General features: G+C 41.9%; 1 protein-coding gene across 5 annotated transcripts in view; it reads right to left on the reverse strand.

The window, feature by feature from the left end:
- BACH2 (BTB domain and CNC homolog 2) overlaps positions 1–24737 on the reverse strand; it is a 261979-nt gene that overhangs the window by 27364 nt on the left and 209878 nt on the right. The gene's annotated exons all lie outside the window — the stretch shown is intronic.

Raw genomic sequence — 24737 nt, forward strand, 5'->3', positions numbered from 1 at the left:
CCAGTTAATCTTTTATCAGGTCAGCAATGATGCTACTTCCAATAATTAATGCTGTTTGCTCTGTGTTGCTTTTATACCTCGTATTACAGGCTGAACTAAATATTACTTAGCCTGAGCGACTTAAAGAGCTATGAACAAGGCATTTAAAAGATCTAAAAATATCTATTAGCATACACACTGTTAATCCGTCAATGAATGAATTCACAGTTCTCCGTTAACATGATGCATTGCAACATAAAGATACAAATGAAAGCATGATTCTTCTAACCCTGGTGCAGAATGGGTTGGAGGATAAAGGTGTCATTTAATCTGAACAGTGTTTTGGGAGGGAAACGTGTACGCTGAATATTATATGAAAATTCAGATAAAAACTTTTCCTCCTAGTTTGAAAGGCAACCAGGCTAATGTTTCCTCAAATCTCTGCTAGCCACCATTTATCAAGTTTCTATTTCACAAATAATGGAAGATTTTGAATTTGTACTGCACATGGGTTCTCCTCAATCAGAGGAATTGCATTATTTATGGTTTCAGTGAATACAAATTACAGCACACAGGGAATAGGTTTGCATTCATATTCAACTGCTACAAGCCACACAGAGCCCTAGCCTGGCACACAATTTTACTCTATTTTTTTTTGAGAATTAATTATAGTTATTTCCTGGATCGTATTATACATATACACCACACACATATTGTATATAAGGAATACATACCCCCACATGTGTACATGCACACTTCCCCCCAACCCCCGCTTCCTCAGATATGTTGTGGTGAGATCCATATACATAGCCGTGTGATAAATTGCATCTATCATGCACTTTTGACTACTGTACCCCGCCTGCATCCTGCCCATTAAGCCACTGCCATCGACTTCGACTAAAGGCTTTCCCCATCTGCCCGCCCCCACAAGTTATTCTGGACTGAAGCGCAGCACAAGTACTACTCGTTCCTGGAGCGGGGTTTAAGATCTGATGTGTCCTGACTAATCCAGGACTAGAAATGGAAGCTTTATCCTAATGGGAAAGGGAGATTTCTAGCTTTTTCTGGTCCCCATCCTTTGTATTCGGAAAAACAGACTTGCCCAAATTTTGGCTGACAGACCAGTCCAAAGCTGTGGCTCAAGGAACAAGATTTCTAAGACAGGAAGGACTGTCCAGTGGTTAGGGCACTAAGATGGGACTCAAAAAAACAGCATTAAATTCCTTGCAGCACCTAAGTCTTCCTGTATGACACGGGGCAAGCCGCTTAGCCTCTCTGTACCTTAGGTCCCCATTTGTAAAATAGGGAAGCTGGTTCCTATTACACAGGGGTGTTGTGAAGATAAATACATTAAAGATCACGAGGCACACCGATAGGATGATAACAGGAGACAGATAAGTACTCTAAGATAGGCAGATAGCTTTCCAGTGAGTTACACAGCACCTGTTTTACCCGTGCAGTGTTCTGATAAATCAAATTTTAACTCTGAAAAGTTAGGATAGTAATCATAGATATGTAGGGCTAGAAGGGACTTTGAGAGATTATCTAGTCTCTTGTGCTGAGGCAGAACCAAGTAAACCTAGATCATCCCTGACAGGTGTTTATCTAACCTCTTCTTAAAAATCTCCAATGACAAAAATCTCCCTTAGTAAGCTGTTCCAGTGTATAACTATCCTTATGTTAGAAAGTTTTTCCTAACATCTAACCTAAATCTCCCTTGCTGTAGATTAAGCCCCTTACTTCTTGTCTGACCTTCAGCGGACATGGAGAACAGTTGATCATAGTCCTCTTTGTAACAGCCCTTAATATAACTGAAGACTTATCGGGTCCTCTCTCAGTCTTTGCTCAAGACTAAACATGACCAGTTCTTTTTTTTTTTTTTTTTTAAACTTTTCCTCATAGGTCAGGTTTTTTAAACCTTTCATCATTTCTGTTGCTCTTCTTTGCACTCTCTCCAATTTGTCCACATCTTTCCTAAAGTGTGGCATGAAAAATTGGACACAGTACTCCAGTTGAGGTCTCACCAATACCAAGTAGACCAGAACAATCACCTTTTGTGTCCTGTTAATATACCCCAGAATGACATTAGCCTTTTTCACAACTGCATCATATTGCTGACTCATATTCAATTTGTGATCCACTATAGCCCCCAGATCCTTTTCAGTGGTACTACCACTAAGCCAGTTATTCTCCATTTTGTAGTTATACATTTGATTTTTCCTTTCTAAGTGAAGTACTTTGCACTTGTCTTTATTGTATTTAATTTTATTGAATTCAGACCAATTCTCCAATTTGTCAAGATCCTTTTGAATTCTAATCCTGTCCTCCAAAGTGCTTGCAACCCTTCCCAGCTTCCACAAATGTTATAAGCATACTCTCCATTATCCAAGTCATTAATAAAATATTGACTAGTACTGGACCCAGGATAGACTCCAGCGGCAACCACTGATAACTACTGTGACAAAGCTCTGTCCTTGCCTCCGTAGGTCCCGCGTTTCCTGGCAGATTTCGCTAGCCTCAGAGGCTCACTGTGACCCTCCGCGTAACCCTTCTCTCTCTCTAGAGACAAGGGTCATAGTCTACTGAGCCATTTTCATCATAAGCCAGCGAGGGAGGTGAGGAGAAGTTATCCTTCCTTGCACAGTCTCTGTTGTCTCCCAGTCTCAGTGATTAATCAGGGGGCAAAAGGGGGGGGGGGGGGAGCCCGGGCCCACCCTCTACTCCGGGCTCCAGCCCAGGGACCCTAATAGTATCAGCTATGGTAGCTGACCTTTTAGAAACATGACATGTAGAATTCCCTGGGCTACTTCCCCCATAGCAGCCCTCAATTCCTCAAGCTCCACTTCACCCTTACCTCAGGACCTCCTTCCTTGTGCCTGATATGGTGTGTACTACTCAGCCTCTCCAACAGCGCAACTTCCTCCCCGCTCCTGACATGCACACCCACCTGACTAACTGGGAGGCTTTTAACTAGTTTCAGCCAGCCCCTGATTGGCTTCAGATGTCCCAATCAACCTAGCCTTCTCCCTGTCTTCTGGAAAGTTCTTAACTGGCCCTAGGTATCTTAATTGACCTGGAGCAGTTGCCATTTCACTTATCCTGGTACCAGGATTTGTTTAGCCTGGAGTTAATATATCTATCTCCCACTACTTTTCTATAGCCATCTGGCCTTGCCCCGTCACACTACTCTTTGAGTAAGATCTTTCAACCACTTGCGCACTTATCTTACATTAATTCATCTAGACCACAGTTCCCTAGTTTGCTTATAAGAATGTTGTGTGGCTGTGTCAAAAGCCTTACTAAAATCAAGATATATCATGCCTACTGCTTCCCCCTATGGGAATAATTATGTATGTTTGGAATCCACTCACTCATAATGCTAAAGCCATGAATGAGTCGTGCAGGTCATTCCAAAGAAGTGCTTATAAATCCTTGGCCACACAGCACCATCAGGTACTTTGTACAGGCCACATATTTTAAGAGTAAAAACCAGAGAGAGAGAATTTTAAGAAACCATTGTAAAGCCAGGTTGTCAAGAGCCCTACTATATAAACCTTGGAAGGAGAGGAAAACAACTATTTTTTTAGACACTTCTTAAAATTGCTCCCAATAGATTTTCTATATTAACAGTACTGCAATAAATGGTATTTTAGAAAACTTCTAACTTGACTGCTTATTTCTTACATAATTCTTGCAACAAAGCCTATACATTCCCCCTTTACAATATGCCTCTAGTGGAAAATTGCCTAGATTTAGGAGTTGGCTATTGAACTGATCTTTGTGTCAGTTGCCTCCAGTGTCAGTGTCAAGGTTCCTTCCCCACTTTGAACTCTAGGGTACAGATGTGGGGACCTGCATGAAAGACCCCCTAAGTTTATTCTTACCAGCTTAGATTAAAACTTCCCCAAGGCACAGATTTCTTTCTTGCCTTGGGAACCAGCTTAGGTTAAAAACCTGATACGCTACCACCAAGCGATTTAAACAAAGAACAGGGAAAGAGACCACTTGGAGACGTCTTCCCCCAAAATATCCCCCCAAACCCTACACCCCCTTTCCTAGGGAAGGCTTGATAATAAAATTCTCACCAATTGGTACAGATGAACAGAGACCCAAACCCTTGGATCTTAAGAATAATGAAAAATCAATCAGGTTCTTAAAAGAAGAATTTTATTCAAAGAAAAGGTAAAAGAATCACCTCTGTAAAATCAGGATAGTAAATACTTTATAGGGTAATCAGATTCAAAACACAGAGAATCCCTCTAGGCAAAACTTTAAGTTACAAAAAGACACAAAAACAGGAATACACATTCCCTCCAGCACAGCAAATTTCACAAGCCAAAAAACAAAAGAAAATCTAATGCATTTTCTAGCTAGATTACTTACTAACTTTTACAGGAATTGGAAGGCTTGCATCGTTGATCTGTTCCCAGCAAAGGTATCACACAGAGAGAGAGACAAAAGCCTTTTCCCCCCCTCCAGATTTGAAAGAATTTTGTCCCCTCATTGGCCATTTTGGGTCAGGTGCCAGCAAGGTTATTTTAGCTTCTTAACCCTTTACTGGTGAAAGGATTTTGCCTCTGGCCAGGATGGACTTGATAGCACTGCATACAGAAAGGTGGTTACCCTTCCCTTTATATTCATGACAGTCAGTGTTACATTTTTTGCCTGCTAGATTGTCAGTTCATTGAAAGCATATCTGCATTTTATCTACACGCAGCTTAATTAGCAAGATTGTCCGTAAACTTTAAACATAAGAATGGCTATAGTGGGTCAGACCAAAGGTCCATCTAGCCCAGAATCCTGTTTTCCAACATTGGCCAAAGGCAGGTCTCCAGAGAGAATGAACAGAACATGGAATCACCAAGTGATCACCATCCCCTGTCACCCACTCCCAGCCTCTGGCAAACAGAGGCTAGGGACACCATCCCTGCCCATCCTGGCTAATAGCCATTGATGGACCTATCCTCCAACTTACCTAGTTCTTTTTGTACCCTGTTTATAGTCCTGGCCTTCACAATATCCTCTGGTAAAGAGTTCCACCAGTTGAACTCTTGAATAAATACTTCCTTTTGTTTGTTTTAAACCTGCTGCCTATTAATTTCATTTGGTGACCCCTAGTTCTTGTGTCATGAGAAGGAGTAAATAACATTTCCTTATTTACTTTCTCCACACTAGTCATGACTTTATAAACCTCAATCATATCCCCCCTTAGTCGTCTCTTTTCCCAGCTGAAAAGTCCCAGTCTTATTAATCTCTCCTCATACGGAAGCCGTTACATACCCCTAATTATTTTTGTTGCCCTTTTCTGTACCTTTTCCAATTCAATACATCATTTTTAAGATAGGGTGACCACATCTGCATTCAGTATTCAAGATGTGGGCATACCATGGATTTATAGAGGCAATATGATATTTTCTGTTTTATTATCTATCCCTTTCTTAATGATTCCCAACATTCTGTTTGCTTTTTTGACTGCCGCTGCACATTGAGTGGATGTTTTCAGAGAACTATCCACAATGATTCCAAGATCTCTTTCTTGAGTGGTAACAGCTAATTTAGATCCCAGCATTTTGTATGTATAGTTGGGATTATGTTTTCCAATGTGCACTTCTTTGCATCTATCAACATTGAATTTCATCTGCCATTTTATTGCCCAGCACCCAGTTTTGTGAGATCCCTTTGTAACTCTTTGCAGTCTGCTTTGGACTTAACTATTTTGAGTAGTTTTTTTTATCATCTGCAAATTTTGCCACCTCACTGTTTACCCACTTTTCCAGATCATTTATGAATATGTTGAACAGTACTGGTCCCAGTACAGACCCTTGGAGGACACCACTGTTTACCTCTCTCCATTATGAATACTGACCATTTATTCCTACCCTTTGTTTCCTATCTTTTAACCAGTTACCAAGCCACGAGAGGACCTTCCCTTTTAACCCATGACAGCTTACTTTGCTTAAGAGCCTTTGGTGAGGGACCTTGTCAAAGGCTTTCTGAAAATCTAAGCATATTATGTCCACTGGATCACCCTTGTCCACATGCTTGTTGACCCGCTGTGATAAATGAAGGCCGGGGTAGCTCCCTTTTATGGACACCCAGCCAAGCAGTTAGCTATAAAGTCCCTCTTGGTGGCTGTTCTCTGTTTGCTTTGCCTGTAAAGGGTTAACAAAGTTCCCCAGGTAAAGAAAAAGGAGTGGGCATCTGACCAAAAGAGCCAATGGGAGGGCTAGAACTTTTTAAAATTGGGAAAAAACTTCCCTTTGTCTGTCTGTTGTGGTTCTCCGGAGAGCAGAGATACAGAGCAGCAATGCTGTAAGCAGCTTTAAGCCAGTGTGGCAGAGCGCTGACTGTATCCCTGTGGGTCCCGTGCTTCCAGGCAGTTTATGCTAGCCTCCAAGGCTCACTGTGACCCTACATGTAGCCCTTCTCTCTCTAGGGCCAGGGTTACAGTCTACTGAGCCCTTTTCATCATAAGCCAACAAGAAGGTCGGTGAGAGAACTCGCACAGTCTCTGTTGTCCCTAAGGGCTTATTCAAGAACAGTTTAGCCTCCTGTCCTGACAGGGGCCTGTCTTCCCCTCCCAGGAGATGTTTCTGTAGTGGCAGGTGGGGGGGAACCCAGGCCTGCCCTCTACTCTGGATTCCGGCCCAGGGACCTTAATGGCAGCAGCTGTTGGCAGCCGACCTATTACTGCCAGAGTTGCTACATTTCCCTAGGCCACTTCCCCACAGCTCCCCCGGTTCTCTCTCTTAAAGACTCCTTCACCCTTACCTTAGGGCTCCCCTTCCAGTGGTTTGAGGATGTCTTCATTACCCAGCCCTTCAGCCGCACTTCCTCGCCTCTGGCTCCCTGACTCTCCTGGACCTGACTAGAGTGAGCCCTTTTAGAGTATCAGAGGGGCCTTAATTAGAGTAAGGTGTTCTCATTAGCTTAACAGCTTCAACTGATTCTTTGCAGGCTAATTGGAGCCAGGTGTCCACCCTAGCCTGGAGCAGCCTTTGCTCTGGTTAGTCAGGGAACAGAAAACTGCTTGTCCCGTGGCCAGTATATCTGCCTTCGACTACTCTGCTGTACCCAACTGGCCTGGGTCTATCACACGAGGTATGATCATAGATCATCAATTCATACCTTGAAGCTGCTTATCTGAAGCCTCAGATATGTAAGTAAATCAGAAAATGTCTAGAAAGACATGATTAGGGTTATTTCTTTTATTTCTTATTGGCTTGTGGACTCCTCTATGCTAACCCCTGCTGCTTTTATTTTGCTTGTAACATTTAAGCTGAACCTCAAGAGTTATCTTGGTGCTTAATTTTTATAATTGTTTCTTTTAAGATCTAGCAAAAAGCCTAAGGTCCAAATGTATTTCCTTTCTTTTTGGGTTTAATAAAATTTACCTTTTTAAAGAGGTTTGTGCATATGTTCTTTAATTAGCTGGTGGCAATAGCTGATTTCCTTTGTTTTTTTCTCAGCTCTTCACGGGAAGGGGGGTGAAAGGGCTTGGGGGTACCCCACAGGAAGGAATTCCCAAGTATTTCTTCCTGGGTTATCAAAAGCGGGGGGGCAGGGGGAAGGTTTGCACTTGGGTGGTGGCACCACCTACCCCTCCAAGGTCAGAGAGAAGCTGTGACCTTTGGAGTTTAATACCAGCGTGGAGTGGCAGGTATTAATTTTTTTAGAATCCTTGTGGATCCCCATCTTCTGCACTCAAAGTGCTAGTGAGAGAGAGTCAGCCTTGACAACCCCTTAAAAAATTCTAGTAGATTGATGAGGCATGATTTGCCTTTACAAAACCATGTTGACTCTTCCAACAAATCATGTTCATCTACGTGTCTGATAATTCTGTTCTTTACTATAGTTTCAACCAGTTTTCCTGGTACTGAAGTTAGTCTTACCGGCTTGTAATTGCTGGGATCACCTCTGGAGCCTTTTTTAAAAATTGGCATCACATTAGCTATCCTCCAGTCATCTGGTACAGAAGATGATTTAGATGATTTAAATGAGCCACTCAGAAGCCAATTTTTTCTTGATAAGATCTTCAATAAATGGGTTTTTGTATCACTGCATATCTTGTAAAAATCAGCTACAACCTGCGTCTGTAAGAGCAGTAGATGATAGTGTATTTGAGATCAGAAGAGACTCCGTGGAATAAAAAGGTTCTCATAGTAGTTATCTAACATAACCACTAGGGGGAATGACTGCAAAACAAATCGAGGCACTGGGTGGCTCTACTATGTTTTCACTTGTGATGTTTGCTATAGTATAGATAGTCTAAAGAACCTTAACTGACTTATAACATTCCACAATAAAGCTATCTTCCAGGCTGACTCTGTCTTTCACTCCTAATAACTCCAGATGATAAATACACAGCATCCAGGACATCTGTTACACCTGTTTAATGCAGAAAATGTCAGAAGCAGAGCTCTTGCCATGCTAAGGAGGAAATATGGAAGAGACCCCTTTAAGATATGTGGAAAAAACTTGGAATGAACGGCAGATGAGAGAGATGGTCAGGCCTGCACCTTGAATTAATTTTGATCGGACATAGAAATTTTGTAACTATCACTGTCCTAATTCATTTACAGCCAGAGAGAAGTAAATTTACCATTAACGTACCAGAACAATCATACTTTCAGCTCTAACAGACGCCCTCAGGAAGGGGTCTCTGAAATGTTTCAATTCAGAGCTAATGTTTTAAACTATACAAACAACAACTTCGATAATAAATGTGTTCAAACACTTGCTGGTTAGTGTTAAAACTAGCAGAATCTCAGTAGCCTGAAGCTGTCTAAATACTGATTTGGCCTCTATTGTGGGTCCACCATCTTACTGCCTTTGGAACTACTTATATTTAATTCACTGTGACAAGAAAGCAGATATTCAGGCACTGGAGTATGGTTATACATACTGCACATTTTGAAAAGGAAGATTTAAAAGCTGCATATATTACAGCTACCCAGGCATTTCTGTATCTATGGGTTGGGTTTTTACAGCAGGAATGGTCCTTTAAAAAGATCACACTACAGATATGTCACAGTACAATTAGTGAATCCAAGGTGATACGTTTTACTAATGGAACTGGGGTTTATTAACCCAAAATAATGCTCCCCATTTATATTTTAGAGAAACTTTGGGTAGATGGATACAATGCTACTCACAGACCAACACCACAATCAAACTTTATTTTTGATGTTACAAATAAGATGTCCGATTTCCAGGATTTATTTGCTACCAAATTTGAGAGGTGTTTTCAATAAAAATAAGCATTAAATGAGACAGCTCAGTTTGTGCGAATAAGTATGGAGTATCCTCTCCAAACTGATATGCCAGGTCACTACACCACTAGTTTCTCATCATACACAGCTCTTCTGAATACCCACTTCTATCAAATTAACCACAACCATTGCTAGACAGAGTAGTTAAAAGTTTGTGTGTACAAAACCCTAACTTAGTAAACAAACAAGCTCTGGAACAATATATGTGTGCCAGCTCTCTGACCGTTTGCTGTATCCCTTTCTTTTACCCTTCATTCCTTTGCTGTCTTTTTGATTGTAAGCTGGGCTTTGTCCTCCTATATATTTGAAATGTGCCTAGCACACTGTGGGCTCTACCACAACCTAAGTAATGAAGAATTTTATTTTTGATTTTCTTGTGTAACCCCCTGGTCTGTGGGCATTAAATATCTCACTCTGTGCCCCAGCCACATTGGATACCAGACTGTCACAGCCCCACCCACAGAGACTGACTCTTTAGCTCAAGTTACAGACACTCCTGTTTTTAGCTCAGGAGGTCCCTGGTTCGGCTCCCGTGTTGGCCATAATGGCAGTTGTCACGCTTGCTCCCAATGATCGAAATTTAATGTGGAACTCTAAGCCAATTTTGTCTTATGAAGCAACATGAGGCCTGGCTAGCGATGGAATGGAGGAGTGTGATGCTGATCATCAGGAGCATTCTAGAAACTGTGTATAGTGGGGAGATGATTATCAAAAGATTCTGAGATTATAAGGCTGTAAAGGTCCACTGTGATCTAGTCTGACCTTCTACATAACACAGGCCATAGGACCTTCACTAAATTAATTCCTGTTTGAACTACAGCATATCTTTTAGAAAGATTAGCATTAGAAAATACGTTTACTGACAAGACCATAAATTTATAGACTCTCAGAAACCAAGGATGCAAACCCATTTTAGATTATTCTGTCTCTCCCTTCGTTACATAGAGAGTAATGAGTGTTTTGTTCTATCTAATTTTAATTGGCTTGAGTGACTGGACTTCCACTACTTCCTTTAGGAGACTGTTACTAGAACCTACTTAAGATCTCACTGCTAGGAAATTTTGCTTCCCTTATTTTCAGTCACACTATTTTTTGTTTTATCTCCTTGGCTCACTCTAAATAATTCCTCTCCCTCCTGGGCATTTAGACATTTCAAATACTTGCAGAATTACCATATTCCCTACCTTCCACTTGTCCTTACTTGGTATTAAATGCTCAATAAACCAAAAACTAGATAATCTAAGGGAAATATTTGGAAAATAATGGTACTCTGGGACATTCGGAGGTGAGAATGGGAAGCAGATTAGGCCTGAGCTGGCAATGCAAAAATGTTAGCAAAAAAGACCAATCCCGTTGTGGCTGCACATGCAAAGGGAGTGAGGTATCGTTCTTGTATAGAAATGTTCAGAACTGCCTGCAGTATTCTAGGAGTAGCCATTCTCTAAATGCATTTGTGACACTTCACTGGAAATGCTCCATAGCAGTACTACCAAAATGTCAATAAATGGGAGCTAAACTCAAAGAAGAATGAGAGAAGTGATTAAGGGGCTGGGAGAGACTGATTTATGAGGAAATAGTGAAATAACTTAATATGTAAAAATTAGCTAAGTGATAGCTAAAATGGAATGAGATTCCATTTACAATAGTCTGAAGGGTGTAAACGCTGAGGAGAGAGAAGATATTAAAAGGAGGTACTGCTGGGTGCAATGGGATAAAACTGTAAAAGGGAAAATGTAGACAATTCCTTTTATACTCAAGCTAGTTGTTAATTGTCTTAAGATTGTGGAATGGCTTCCCAAGCAAAGTGATGAATACCTTGTTGCTTGAAACTTGACAAAGCAGTGAAGAATATACTGCCGAGAAAAAAATCTTGTCCTGGCAGGGATGGACTAGATGATTTGGTGGGTCTTTTCCAGCTCTAATTTCTAGGACTGTGTAAGTGACTTCATTCATAACTTATCAGAGAATAACCAAAAGCAGCTGATTCATTAGTAAAAATATCTTGGGTGTTTAAAATAATAATTCTTTAAAAACCAGCAAGAGGCATTAACTTGCTCCACTGGATGCAAAAAGTTCTCTGGAGTGTTAGCCACATAACTCTCATTGCCTTTAGCAGTAGTGTAAATTGCTAGGTCAGAACTTTGCAATGCTTTGAGAATTAGGGATAGGTATAAGAACAGCTGAAGGCCTTCATTCTGAAAGCACTTATGCAGACAATTAACTTTACACTCTCATGTGGAAAGATAAAGCATGCATATAAAGTGCTTGCAGGACCACAGTTTAAGGTTATAATATTCAGAATTTGTAATCTGAGGGCATCACAAAAGCATCTAAAAACAGTACAAATAGTTTCCCTTCACCTCTATCTCCAAAAAGTGATTTAACTAATTTAAAGCATTTTTTGCAAGGCAAGGGAAAAAGAAAATGTAGATCGAGGCTGACACTTTGAATATCAAATTCTAAACTTAACTATTAATTAAAAATACTGAGTAATAAACATAGGAAGGTGTGTTTTTGTTTTAAAGAGAAATCAGAAACCATCTATTCATTATTTTATTGCTATATGGTGGTAGTTGATATAATACCTAACACTAATTTAGAGGCATGTGTAAAGACTTTAATCAACTTCAGAGTTGAAGATTGTTTCCTAAATCCTCAGCCTTATTAGTCAAATTAGTAAGTGTCTCCTAGGCCAATAAGTTCCTAAAGCTACAATTTATATAATCAAGCACACCCTAAAAATAGAAGATAAGATTAGTGACAGTTAACCGTTCCTATTTTTTTCTGCAGCCCGAAGAAGGTCTCAGGGATTAAACAACACCTCTAATCTTATTTGCTATAATTAACATGCACTTTATTCTTTTTCTTTTGCAGGCATTGTGTATGCATAGCATGTGCATTATTTTCAGAGTGTAATTTAATAACTAAGATCAGTAACCAGGATATTATTTCATTAAGAGTTAAGTGACTTTCTGATTATTTACTTAGTTATTTTTACTTGGAATGGGGTTTCTTGGCAGATTCTGTTTTTCCCAGCCTGGAGTTTTTTGTTTGCTTGTTTGTAAATCTTTTCAGACAAAAAGAAAAGGAGTACTTGTGGCACCTTAGAGACTAACCAATTTATTTGAGCATGAGCTTTCGTGAGCTACAGCTCACTTCATCGGAAAGCTCATGCTCAAATAAATTGGTTAGTCTCTAAGGTGCCACAAGTACTCCTTTTCTTTTTGCGAATACAGACTAACATGGCTGTTACTCTGAAACCTGTCTTTTCAGACAGTTTGCCCAACATCCTACTATATTTGCACAGGCAAACATTCTGTTGCATGTGTAAAACAGACAGTTGCAGATTTTCATGCTTTGCATATACAAATGCCTATCAGCATGCATAAGATTGGTGTGTGCAAGATTAGACGTTGCTTTGCAGATTGCAATCTTTTACGATAATACAGCAATGCACAGGAAAAGAGGAAAAGGCAGGAAAAGAGGCAGGAAAAGAGACCCAAAGATGAAGACGAATAGGATACAAATAAAATAATACAGTATTTATTTTTTAAGCCAGAGACAAATATGCCAACCTTATTTTGACTTAATTGTGTGGCTTAAGTATCCTCCAATCCCTAAAGGTTAAAAAGAATGGTAGCCCTGCAATCACAACAGTGCACATTTCCCCTGTCTGATCCTTATCAAGAGGCCACTGGGTTAGATCCATTAATCTAATTTCATTTCATATAAGGAATCAGCAATCACTCTTTAAAATCCAGTTTGGTTCAGAAGCAGGGAGGCTACATGAATCTGTATCTGGACTTTTAAATACAACGTTAAAAGCAGTTCCCGTGCTGGTACTGAAGTAATGAAAGCTCTAGGCAAGGCCTGCAGTTTTGCTTGAAAAACGCCTTCTATGCTCAGCGTATTTTTATCTTGAGTTTTACTTTCTACCCACTCAGGCTGGTGATCACAAACTTTGATACAAGACTGATCTAACGTCAAATTGATAGTCTGACAACTTTTTGACATCAACTCGAAAGTGTGAGTGACAGCATCACAATGAAAACATCTCTGCATCCATGCATCCTAATGAAGGGAAGGACCCAGACCATAAAGCTCTTTTCTCCAAAATGCTGGTTTATCTTTTTTAGTAAAAATAAAAACTAAAAAAGCAAAGCCTAACCACCTGCAAAGCAGCACTGCAGCCAGGCTGAGGGCTGCTTTTCTTTGAAGTACATCCACTTCAAATGCCTCTTAAGAGGTCAGGCTACAGTGCTTCAGGTGCCTTAACTCCCTTTGTTGTTTTACTTTTACTTAAGAGGCCAAATGGGAGCACTTTTATGGCATCCAACTTTGCTTTTACTGTAGAAGTTTTAAGTATAGTAGCCCCTCTTGCAAGCTCAAGCTTCTGATCAGGAAGGAGAGAGGTCTGTTACAGCCTTTGATTACCTATGCAGTAGTATTTATAAATTGGAGAAGGAAAAAAATCTATTTCCATTTTCTTCATCTCCTTGACATAATGAAGATGTAGTGGGCCAACATTTCACAGAGGCACCCACTTGCACACTTGTTAGCAGATCACTGGCTGTTTAAATGCTAGTTTGCAAAGTTATCTAGTACTCAAGCACAAATTCCAGCTGCTCATGCTTACTGAGAATGGGGTATTTAAAAAACCTCACTAAAAATAAAACCTGACTGGCAAGTCTGAACTCAGGCTTTTTGATCCTGCATTTTGATCTTCACTGGTGGAACCTGGCAGCCAGCCAGCTGAATTCAACTGGACCAGTTGTGGGTTCAGATTTCAGGACTGGAGCCACAGCTTTGAGCAGTCAGGGTCTGAAACTTTGTTATAACTGGGGTCTCTGGAGTCTGGGTATTTGTTTATGCAAATGAGGATTGCGATTTTCAGGAGTCAAAACTAACATTTAGTGTTTTTAAAGATTCATTCCTGTCAAGTGAAACGAACACCTTATTTATGGTTTATAAGGATCTTGCCAAAAGTAAATGCAAATGAAAGGTTTCAGCAACAGGACTGAAATTAATATTCAAAGGTGGAAGGATCGTCATGGGGCTGAAGCTAAGCCTGAAAGTGAGGAGATTTAGGTTCTGGCTCAGACACAGACTCCCTGTGCGATACTAGGGTTGCCAACTTTCTCATCGCACAAATTTGAACACCCTTGCCTCCCTCCTCCAAGGCCCTGCCCCCACTCACTCCATCTCCCCTCCCTCTGTGACTCACTCTCCCCCCACCTCACTCAAGTCCCCCTGCCCCAGCCTGGTGATTGGGGTGCGGGAGGGGGTGAGAGCTCCGGGGTGGGGCCAGAAATGAAGGGTCCAGAGTGTGGGAGAGCGCTCAGGGCTGGGGTAGGTGGTTGGGATGTGAGGGCTCCAGCTGCATGCATGGGCTCTGGGGTGGGGCCGGGAATGAGGAGTTTGGGATGCAGGAGGGGACTCCAGGCTGGGACCGAGGGGTTCAGAGTGCAGGAGGGGGCTCAGGGCTGGGGCAGGCAGTTAGGGTGTGGGAGGGGGTGTGGGCTCCAGGAGGGAGTTTGGGTACAGGAGGGGGTTCCGAGCTTGAGCACGGGCTCCTGGCAGCGCTCACCTCGGGCGGCTCCCGTAAGCGACAATATGTCTCTCTGGCTCCTAGGCACAGGGGCAGCGTGGTGGCTCAGTGCGCTGCTCCTGCCTGCAGGTACCAGCCCCGCAGCTCCCGTTGGCCGTGGTTCCTGGCCAATAGGAGCTGTGGCGCTGATGCTTGGGGCAGGGGCAGAGCGCGGAACCTTCCTGCCCACCGCTGCGCCCAGGGGCTGCAGGAACATGCTGGCCACTTCTGGGAGCCACGTGGAGCCACTACATGCAGGGAGCCTGCCTCAGCCCCACTGTGCCACCGACTGGACTTTTAGCGACCCAGTCAGCGGTGCTGACCAGAGCCACCAGGATCCCTTTTCAATCAGGCATTCCAGCTGAAAACTGGACACCGGGCAACTCTACGTGACACTGCCTAAGCCTCAGCCATTCTGTACCTCAGTTTCATGCCATGTAAAATAGGGATAATAATATTTCCCTACCTTACAGGGAGATGGAGACTTAATTCTTTAAATGTTTGTAAAACACAGAGATCCCTGGATGGCAAGTGCTTCACTAGCACGAAGTACTAGAATGATAAGAAGGAAAGGCTGACTCACTTAAAACACCTTTCCAAACAGAAGCTGCCTTTCCCCAAGGACAAAAAAAATTGTAAACTATGGACATTGCTTTGTGAAAACAGTGTCATTACTGGCAGCAGGACTGTCATAAACATACAGCTAAGGGTAGCATAAAATCCCTCCTTTACCTGTAAAGGGTTAAGAAGCTCAGATAACCTGGTTGGCACCTGACCAAAAGGACCAATAAGGGGAGAAGATACTTTCAAATCTGTGGGGGAAGGTTTCTGATTTGTGTTTCCGTGTGTTCTCTCAGGAGGCAGAGAGGCACCAGGTCAGGGAAATATATCTCCTCCAAACAATCCTGAAACGAGTCTCTGATATTAGAAAAAGTGTAAGTAAACAAGGCAAGGTGCGTTCGGTTATCTTTTGTTTTAGCTTGTGAATTTTCCCTTTGCTAGAGGGAGGTGTATTCCTGTTTTTTGTATCTTCGAAGTTAAACATAGAGAGGAATTCCTCTGTGTTTTAAATCTTTCTTTTGTTACCCTGTAAAGTTACCTTCCATCCTGATTTTACAGAGGTGATTCTTTTACTTTTTTTTTTTTTTTTTTAAGTAAAATTCTTCTTTTAAGAACCTGATTGATTTTCAGTGTCCTAAAGACCCAGAGGTTTGGGTCTGTGCTCACTTTGTAACCAATTGGTTAGGATATTATTCTAAAGCCTCCCCAGGAAAGGGGGTATAGGAGTTTGGGGGGATATTTTGGGGGGACATAGGGCTCCAAGTGGCCTTCCCTGAATGTTTGTTTAAATTACTTGGTGGTGGCAGCAATACCAAAGGCAAGGAAGAAATTAGTGCCTTGGGGAAGTTTTTCACCTAAGCTGGTAGAAATAAGCTTAGGGGGTCTTTCATGTGGGTCCCCACATCTGTATCCCAGAGTTCAGAGTGGGGAGGGAACCCTGACAAGCACACATGGCTCAGAAATGATTGCCAAGTGCTGAGATGGCATAAATGATAAGTTAATCAATATTTACATTATTGGTCATGTCAGATTTCAATAGTCTGACATACATGTTAGAGTGCAAAACTTAAGACATACATATGTTTAGGTCCCTCAAAATCAAGTTTACTGCCATAGCAATGTGTACCTTTGAAGTATTCTTAAACATGTTGGTCCCGAATACTTTGCCACTTACAATTTTCAGTTAGGAAACATATCTTTAAAAAAAATATGGGAACACTACTGAATTGGAAAATCTGGTGCTTTTCTGTGCACTCAGAACCATGAAAACGGAAAACCATAAACTTGACCTTAGTTTAATAAAAAGTAAAGGATGCTGTATAACAGGTGTAATAATGATGCCTGTGATCTGATGAAACCATTCATTCTGCATTCAGAGAAACTGGGCTCAGCTCCATTGAGCTAGACCAACTTGCACCAGCTGAGGATCTGGACCAATGTATTTCCCCTGTTAGGTGACTAGGGTATAATAATCAAAAGATACAGATGGTTCATAAAGGACAGTCAGGAGAATACCTGTGTAGAAGAATGGCTGAAGAAACTGAAGTGTAAAGTTGTTATTGATTGTTATAGTCCTTACAAATCAAGGGTGGAGATGATGCAAAGAGAAAATCAGTCACAAGGATGTTACAGATCATCTGATTCAAAACTTATTTTTCAATACAATATTTGCCTTAACAGACATGGAATGGAGCAATACAGAAAGACAAAGGACAACTTGGTCAGCAGGTGCATGCAGCATTCCATCCTTGGATGCACATACAAAATTCACATTGAAATCAGTGGGTGAGACACATACACCCACAAAGAGAAAGAGTTTAATGCAAGAATGTCAAGACCAAAATAGAAACTCAAATTCAGATTCAAGAGAAACAAGCCACATTTTGAAAGGGGAAAATTAAGCAGTGTGTAAGACACAGTAGATAAAATAAAATGGGATGAGGAAGGGGAGGGGAACAGTCCTAAAGAGGGGGGAAATTAAGTGGTCACAAAATAAAGATTATAGGTGAAAGTACGTAAAAGACTTGTTTGTGAGCATGACATGTTCAAAGGCCTCCTGGGAGGAAAACCAAAAGCAGCTTTGGACATTTAAAATATCTAGGATGAAAAGGGAACATGCAAAAGCTGTCAGGTTACACGAGCAAACAGAATAAAAACAGGAAAAGTAAAGACACACAGAAGAAACTTGGCCGTTCTGAGTGGTGACTAGGAGAGCTGATTTGGAGGACTGAGTTTTTGGAAGCTGCAAGTAAGGAAACATACAAGGAAAAATTAGCAATGCACCACAAATGACACTTTATTTGTGTCTCTCTTTTTGCAAGTGGAGTTAAGTTTCAGTTATTTATGTGAATTCTTCATAGTGTTCTGATAAATACACTACTATATTTTGTAAATACAATAGAATCTTCACAGCAAGACATCTCACTACAGCATCTGCTATTACATTTTGCTGAGTGCAGGCAAGGCAAAGACATGTACATTATTGCGTATGGTTCAGTGAAATGCTAATTAGCAAAGTTATACTATAAGAAGCAAACCGAGAAGGAAGGAGACAACAGGGCTATTGCGGGATAAGACTGCAAAAATAGGGACAGATGAAAATGGTGTTGTTAAAGGATTCTTTCATATGGTGTGTCTTGGGCAAATTTCTAACCTGGCGGAGCCCATCCCTCTCCAGGCACTGTGGGTATGGGGACAGAACAGGACCACTGCTCCTCCTACATGTTATAAGAGGCGACTAAAAAGGGGCTGCCTGGAGAAGGATGGGCTCTGCCAGGTTAGAAATTTGCCGAAGACACACCATATGATGAGCAAGTCAATGATGTTCATACCGGATTGATCACAGCCCAAATTAATAATGACCGCGCCATCCATCTCCCACCAGGGCAGAAGCGACAAGTATACTACTGGTGTAACCCCAACAAAGAGGATCCGTGGAAGAGATAACATCACCATAGCCACATGGAATGTAAGGACATTGAAACAAATAGGGAGGTTGAAAGAACTCACGTACGAAATGGAACAATACACCTGGCACCTCCTAGGAATTTCTGAGGTCAGATGGAAGAACTTTGGAGAGGTACTAACGGAAGGCGGCCATGTACTCTATTACAGTAGAGAGGACAAACATGTCAATGGCGTAGGATTTCTTGTGCATAAAGATATCAAGAATTCAGTATTAGGATGCCGCCCAATGTCCAGCAGGTTTATTTCCATCTGTCTAAAGGCAGTACCGTTTAATATCACAGTGGTACAAGTCTACACCCCTACAACAGTCTATGATGATGAGCAAATTGAAGATTTTTACAATCAGCTCCAAGACATCATCGATAAGGTACACAAGAAAGATATCCTGATTATACAAGGAGGTTGGAGTGCTAAAGTGGGTACTAACGAACAGGCAGATTGGTGAGATTATTGTGGTCTTTTCTGTAATGCGGTAACCAACAAGAGAGGATTGAGACTTTTGGAGTTCACCAACTATAACAATCTGGTTCTTGCAAACACATTAGGAGCACAAAGTATCCAGACGATCAACATGGCACCCACCTAATAGTCTACATCACAGCCAGATCAACTACATCATGGTGCAAAACCGATTTCATTCTGGGATTAACAGAGCTAAAACAAGGAGTTTCCCTGGTGCTGATACTGGGAGTAATCACAGCCTTGTGATGCTAAATTTTTGGTTGCGGCTAAGGAAAATAATCAGGCCAAAGTTCACCAGAACCAAGTTTGACTTAAAAAGACTCAGAGACCGAAACATTGCAGAGTCATTCCAAATTTGGCGGAAAATTTGTCCCGCTGCTTGCTCTAGCGGAAGACGTAGAAACAATGACCAACAATTTCAACACTGTAATGAATGAGGTAGCAATGGACATCCTTAGGAAACATCATAAGAAGACAAAACCATGAGTCACAAATGACATACTATAAAAGAGAGACAGGAACAGCACTGAGGGAGCTGATAAATACAGAGTGATTGGCAGAAAGATCAAGAAAGGAATGAAGGGGCCAAGGAGATACGGATTGAAAAACAATGCTCTAAAATTGAAGAGTATATAATAATAAAAATAGCTCATGAGCCTTCTGGGTTGTAACATCTGATGAAGGAAAAATGGACCAAAGCTAATGCAATTCAAGACAAAGAAGGGAACAGTCTTACAGAAGAAAGGGACATCATCAATAGGTGGACAAACTACTACTCTGATCTATACAACCACCAGAAAAATGGAGATCCTAGTGTCTTAGTCAGCCCAGATTCAACAGAGGATGATGATTTTCCAGTACTGCGTGAAGAAGTGGAGACAGCTGTGAAATCACTCAAGAACGGAAAGGCTACAGGTATTGACAACACCCCAGCCAAACTGATGAAATTCGGAGGAGAAATAGCAATAGATATACTCACCAAGATCTGCAACAAAATCTGGCAGACCAGTAAGTGGTCCTCCACGTGGACACAGTCACTAATCATCACTCTGACAAAGAAAGGCAACCTGCAATTGTGTCAAAATTACCGGACCATAAGCTTAATTAGCCATCCTAGCAAAGTGATGTTGAAAGTCCTACTGAACAGACTGAAGCCACAGAGAATATCATCGCTGAAGAACAGGCTGAATTTAGTGCTGGAAGACGGAACACAGAACAGATTTTCAAGCTTCGTGTTCTATGTGAGAAGTTACTTACAACACCAGCAGGACATCTACCATGTCTTTGTTGACTTTAAGAAGGCATTTGACAGAGTATGGCACGAAGCTCTCGGGCAACCATGAAGTAGTACAGTGTTCATCATAAGCTTATGAAGAAGGAGGATCCTGGGAACTACAGGCCAGTCAGCCTCACCTCAGTCCCTGGAAAAATCATGGAGAAGGTCCTCAAAGAATCAATCCTGAAGCACTTGCATGAGAGGAAAGTGATCAGGAACAGCCAGCATGGATTCACCAAGGGAAGGTCATGCCTGACTAATCTAATCATCTTTTATGATGAGATTACTGGTTCTGTGGATGAAGGGAAAGCAGTGGATGTATTGTTTCTTGACTTTAGCAAAGCTTTTGACACTGTCTCCCACAGTATTCTTGTCAGCAAGTTAAGGAAGTATGGGCTGGATGAATGCACTATAAGGTGGGTAGAAAGCTGGCTAGATTGTCGGGCTCAACGGGTAGTGATCAATGGCTCCATGTCTAGTTGGCAGCCGGTATCAAGTGGAGTACCCCAAGGGTCGGTCCTGGGGCCGGTTTTGTTCAATATCTTCATTAATGATCTGGAGGATGGTGTGGATTGCACTCTCAGCAAATTTGCGGATGATACTAAACTGGGAGGAGTGGTAGATACGCTGGAGGGGAGGGATAGGATACAGAAGGACCTAGACAAATTGGAGGATTGGGCCAAAAGAAATCTGATGAGGTTCAATAAGGATAAGTGCAGGGTCCTGCACTTAGGACGGAAGAACCCAATGCACAGCTACAGACTAGGGACCGAATGGCTAGGCAGCAGTTCTGCGGAAAAGGACCTAGGGGTGACAGTGGACGAGAAGCTGGATATGAGTCAGCAGTGTGCCCTTGTTGCCAAGAAGGCCAATGGCATTTTGGGATGTATAAGTAGGGGCATAGCGAGCAGATCGAGGGACGTGATCGTTCTCCTCTATTCGACATTGGTGAGGCCTCATCTGGAGTACTGTGTCCAGTTTTGGGCCCCATACTACAAGAAGGATGTGGATAAATTGGAGAGAGTCCAGCGAAGGGCAACAAAAATGATTAGGGGACTGGAACACATGAGTTATGAGGAGAGGCTGAGGGAGCTGGGATTGTTTAGCCTGCAGAAGAGAAGAATGAGGGGGGATTTGATAGCTGCTTTCAACTACCTGAAAGGGGGTTCCAAAGAGGATGGCTCTAGACTGTTCTCAATGGTAGCAGATGACAGAACGAGGAGTAATGGTCTCAAGTTGCAGTGGGGGAGGTTTAGATTGGATATTAGGAAAAACTTTTTCACTAAGAGGGTGGTGAAACACTGGAATGCGTTACCTAGGGAGGTGGTAGAATCTCCTTCCTTAGAGGTTTTTAAGGTCAGGCTTGACAAAGCCCTGGCTGGGATGATTTAACTGGGAATTGGTCCTGCTTTGAGCAGGGGGTTGGACTAGATGACCTTCTGGGGTCCCTTCCAACCCTGATATTCTATGATTTATTCTTACCATTAAACAACTGTATGCCAAGGCCAGCACTACAGTTCTCGTCAATGGCACAATAGGAGAGTGGTTTGTACCACTGTTGGAGTCCAGCTGTCTTCTTTCGCCCACACTGTTCAACATCTACTTGGAACGCATAATGACTGATGTCCTAGAAGATCACATATGCACAGTCAGCATTGGAGGACGAACAATCTCAAATCTTCGGTTCACTGACATTTATGGCCTGGCAGGCAGCAAAGATGAATTTGCCAACCTTGTGAAATGATTGGATGAAACCTCCGCAAAATATGGCACGGAAATCAGTGCAGAGAAAACCAAGCTGATGACAAACAAACGTGATGCGATCAGCTCACACATCACTATCAATGGACAAGAGCTGGAGACTGAAACAATTCAAGTATTTGGAGGCAATCATCACTGATGAAGGATCCAAGGCAGAAATTCGGGCAAGAACTGTGTAAACAACAGCAGCAGTGGCAAAGCTAAAGCCAATTTGGAGGAATAAGAACATCTCTCTGGAATCCAAACTGAAACTGTTGCACGCATTGGTCATCTCAGTTTTTCTGTATGTGTGCAAGACATGGACTCTTACCGCAGAACTTGAGTGGAAAATACAGGTAGTAGAGAGGAGATGCTTTTGTAAAACCCTGGGCAGTTCCTACTTCGACCAAGAAACTAATGAAGAGGTCCACAACATCATCATCCAATGCGCTGGGTCATATGAAGACCTCCTGATGACTGTGAAGAAACACAAGCTGAAGTGGTACGGCCACATACTAAAATCATCTGGCCTATCCAAGATCATCCTCCAAGGGACAGTACAGGGGAAGAGAAGAAGAGGTAGACAGGGGTGGAGACAATTGGTTGATTGCTCATCAGTGATGGTGCCCCAATGACCAATGCTGTTATGGGAGTGATGATGACGAAAAGATTCTCTGCCTTTGTTTTTCACAAGATTGTTACCAGTCAGGAGTTAATGCCTCAAGATACTAGTGTTTCCAATGTTTCCTGTTACTGCAAACCAGCATGGCACAGAATATAAAAATCACTAGTTTCCTTATGCTGGGTTAGTAAGAGAACATGGCTCAGTAATGACTCTAACATTCCAGATACTGGGATATTTTAGCTGGGCTGTGGAAGGAATGTAATGTCAAAAGCTTCAATATTCCACTTGACTAGATAAACAGGTAATTAGAATTAACTGGTAGGCTGCAACCATGTATAAATATCCCATCATCCTGCAGGCCATGATGTTTTTAAATGAAAACTGTATTTTCTTCAGTTTTCATTTTTTCTTTTACTTTCCAATGTTTGGAAATACACATTTCTTATGTTCACTTTGGGACATGTTGATTTTTGCTCCTGTGCTCCTAATGGATCTGAGGATTAGCATGTGTTTGTGTTTTACTACTTTGTGTTCAGATTTCATTAATGACATCCGCACAGCTCAGGGAATATGATTTGTAAATGAACTGCCACTGCAGAGCTGGCAAAGAGAGCACAACCTTGTTTGGTTCACAACCTATAAAAAGAATGGTTAATTCCTTCTACGGAAGTGTAAAAGAATACAGACTCCATAAATACCAGCAGGCCATGATGAGGCATTTACTATTTAACACTATTAATCTCTAATAGTACCACTGAAGAAAATATTTCACATGTGGCTAAATTTGCTGCTGATTCAAAATATTTGGGACATAAGTATAGAAGCCTTGATTGTCTGCTGCCTTGCACCTTCTGTAGGCATTTACACCTTTTCAGAATTAGTGTATAGTAGGGAGGCCAGGTGGCCAGTTTTCAACTGGAAAGTCCAGTCGAAAAGGGGACCTAACAATTTCCGGTCAGATCTACTGACGGACACCCAAAGTCTGGTTACTGCAGATGGAGGAGCGGGGTGAGGCGTTGGGTCATCACCCATGCCAGCCCCTAATCAGCCAGGGCCACCTCCTACCTGCGTCAGGCAGCTGCAGCTACCAGCCCTGGCTCCGCAGGCAAGTCCCTCCCAACCTGGTTGGAGGGGGGGTACAGAGTGGGAGGGAAGAGAGGGGGGAAAAGCAGCGAGCGATAGGGGGCGGGGGAAAGAGGAGTGAACAGGGGTGGGGCCATGGTGGGAGAGGTGAAGCAAGGCCTCAGGGGCATGGCCCTCAGGGGCAAGGCCTTGGGGAAAAAGATGGGGTTGGGTCAGGCCAGGCCAGGCCTCGGACGTGAAGAGGCAGGGAAGGGGAGTTCCGGCACTCCTCCTGGAGTGCCTGGTTTTTAAATATTACAAAGTTGGCAACTCTAGTGCATAGTAAGTGTAAGATGCTACCAAGTCAGAATGGAAGCATTTGATACCCACTGTGCACATGTGTAAAGGACAAAGTATATGATGCAAAGTAGTGGAGAATCAGGGGAAAAGATTCTTTTTTAAGTCTTTCCATCTTTCCTCGAGGCCTTCAATACCAGCAATGGACATACAGTATAATAGTAAGCAATGATACATATTGTTTCACTTAGGTTCCGAAATGATCTATAGAGAAAGTGAAATATATAGAAAATTCCAACTGGAATATGACCCAATGTAATGCAGTTTTAATTCTTTCTTGTCCTGTGTGGGTTCAAGTGAGACATTTTAATGCTATTTTGACTGCGAGTGTATGTGCTTGAGAGAGAGAGAGTATGTACACACACACACACACACACACACACACAGTGACATCTGATAAGTGTGTATCTGCACATGTATGGAAAAAGAGAGAGAATATGCACGTGCATATATATATATATATATGAGAGAGAGAGTGAGAAACTCCCATCTATTCTGAAAGGATTGTGTTCTCCTTGGATTTCTATTACCATCATATTATTGCTACACTACAGTGCATCTAAAAGGCTACAGTTCTGGCAGCCAACATCATTACAGCTGCTCAGCTTATTAACAGAATAAATAAACTCAGAGACACTGGTAAAAAAATATTCACTACAATTATCGCTGTCTGATAAAATAATGAACAGTAAAAAGCGTCGTTCTGCTGTCTCATCGACAAGTGTGCATTTACTGCTGTGTATGATGAAAAACAGTTTCTTTGCACACAATCATCCTAAAATGTGTTCTTTTTTTAAACAAAAGATATTTTGAGTTAGTATCTTTCAACTCATAAGATAAGACCCTTCA

This window comes from Lepidochelys kempii, chromosome 3 (assembly GCF_965140265.1).
Source record: "Lepidochelys kempii isolate rLepKem1 chromosome 3, rLepKem1.hap2, whole genome shotgun sequence".
NCBI classification, from domain to species: Eukaryota; Metazoa; Chordata; order Testudines; family Cheloniidae; genus Lepidochelys; species Lepidochelys kempii.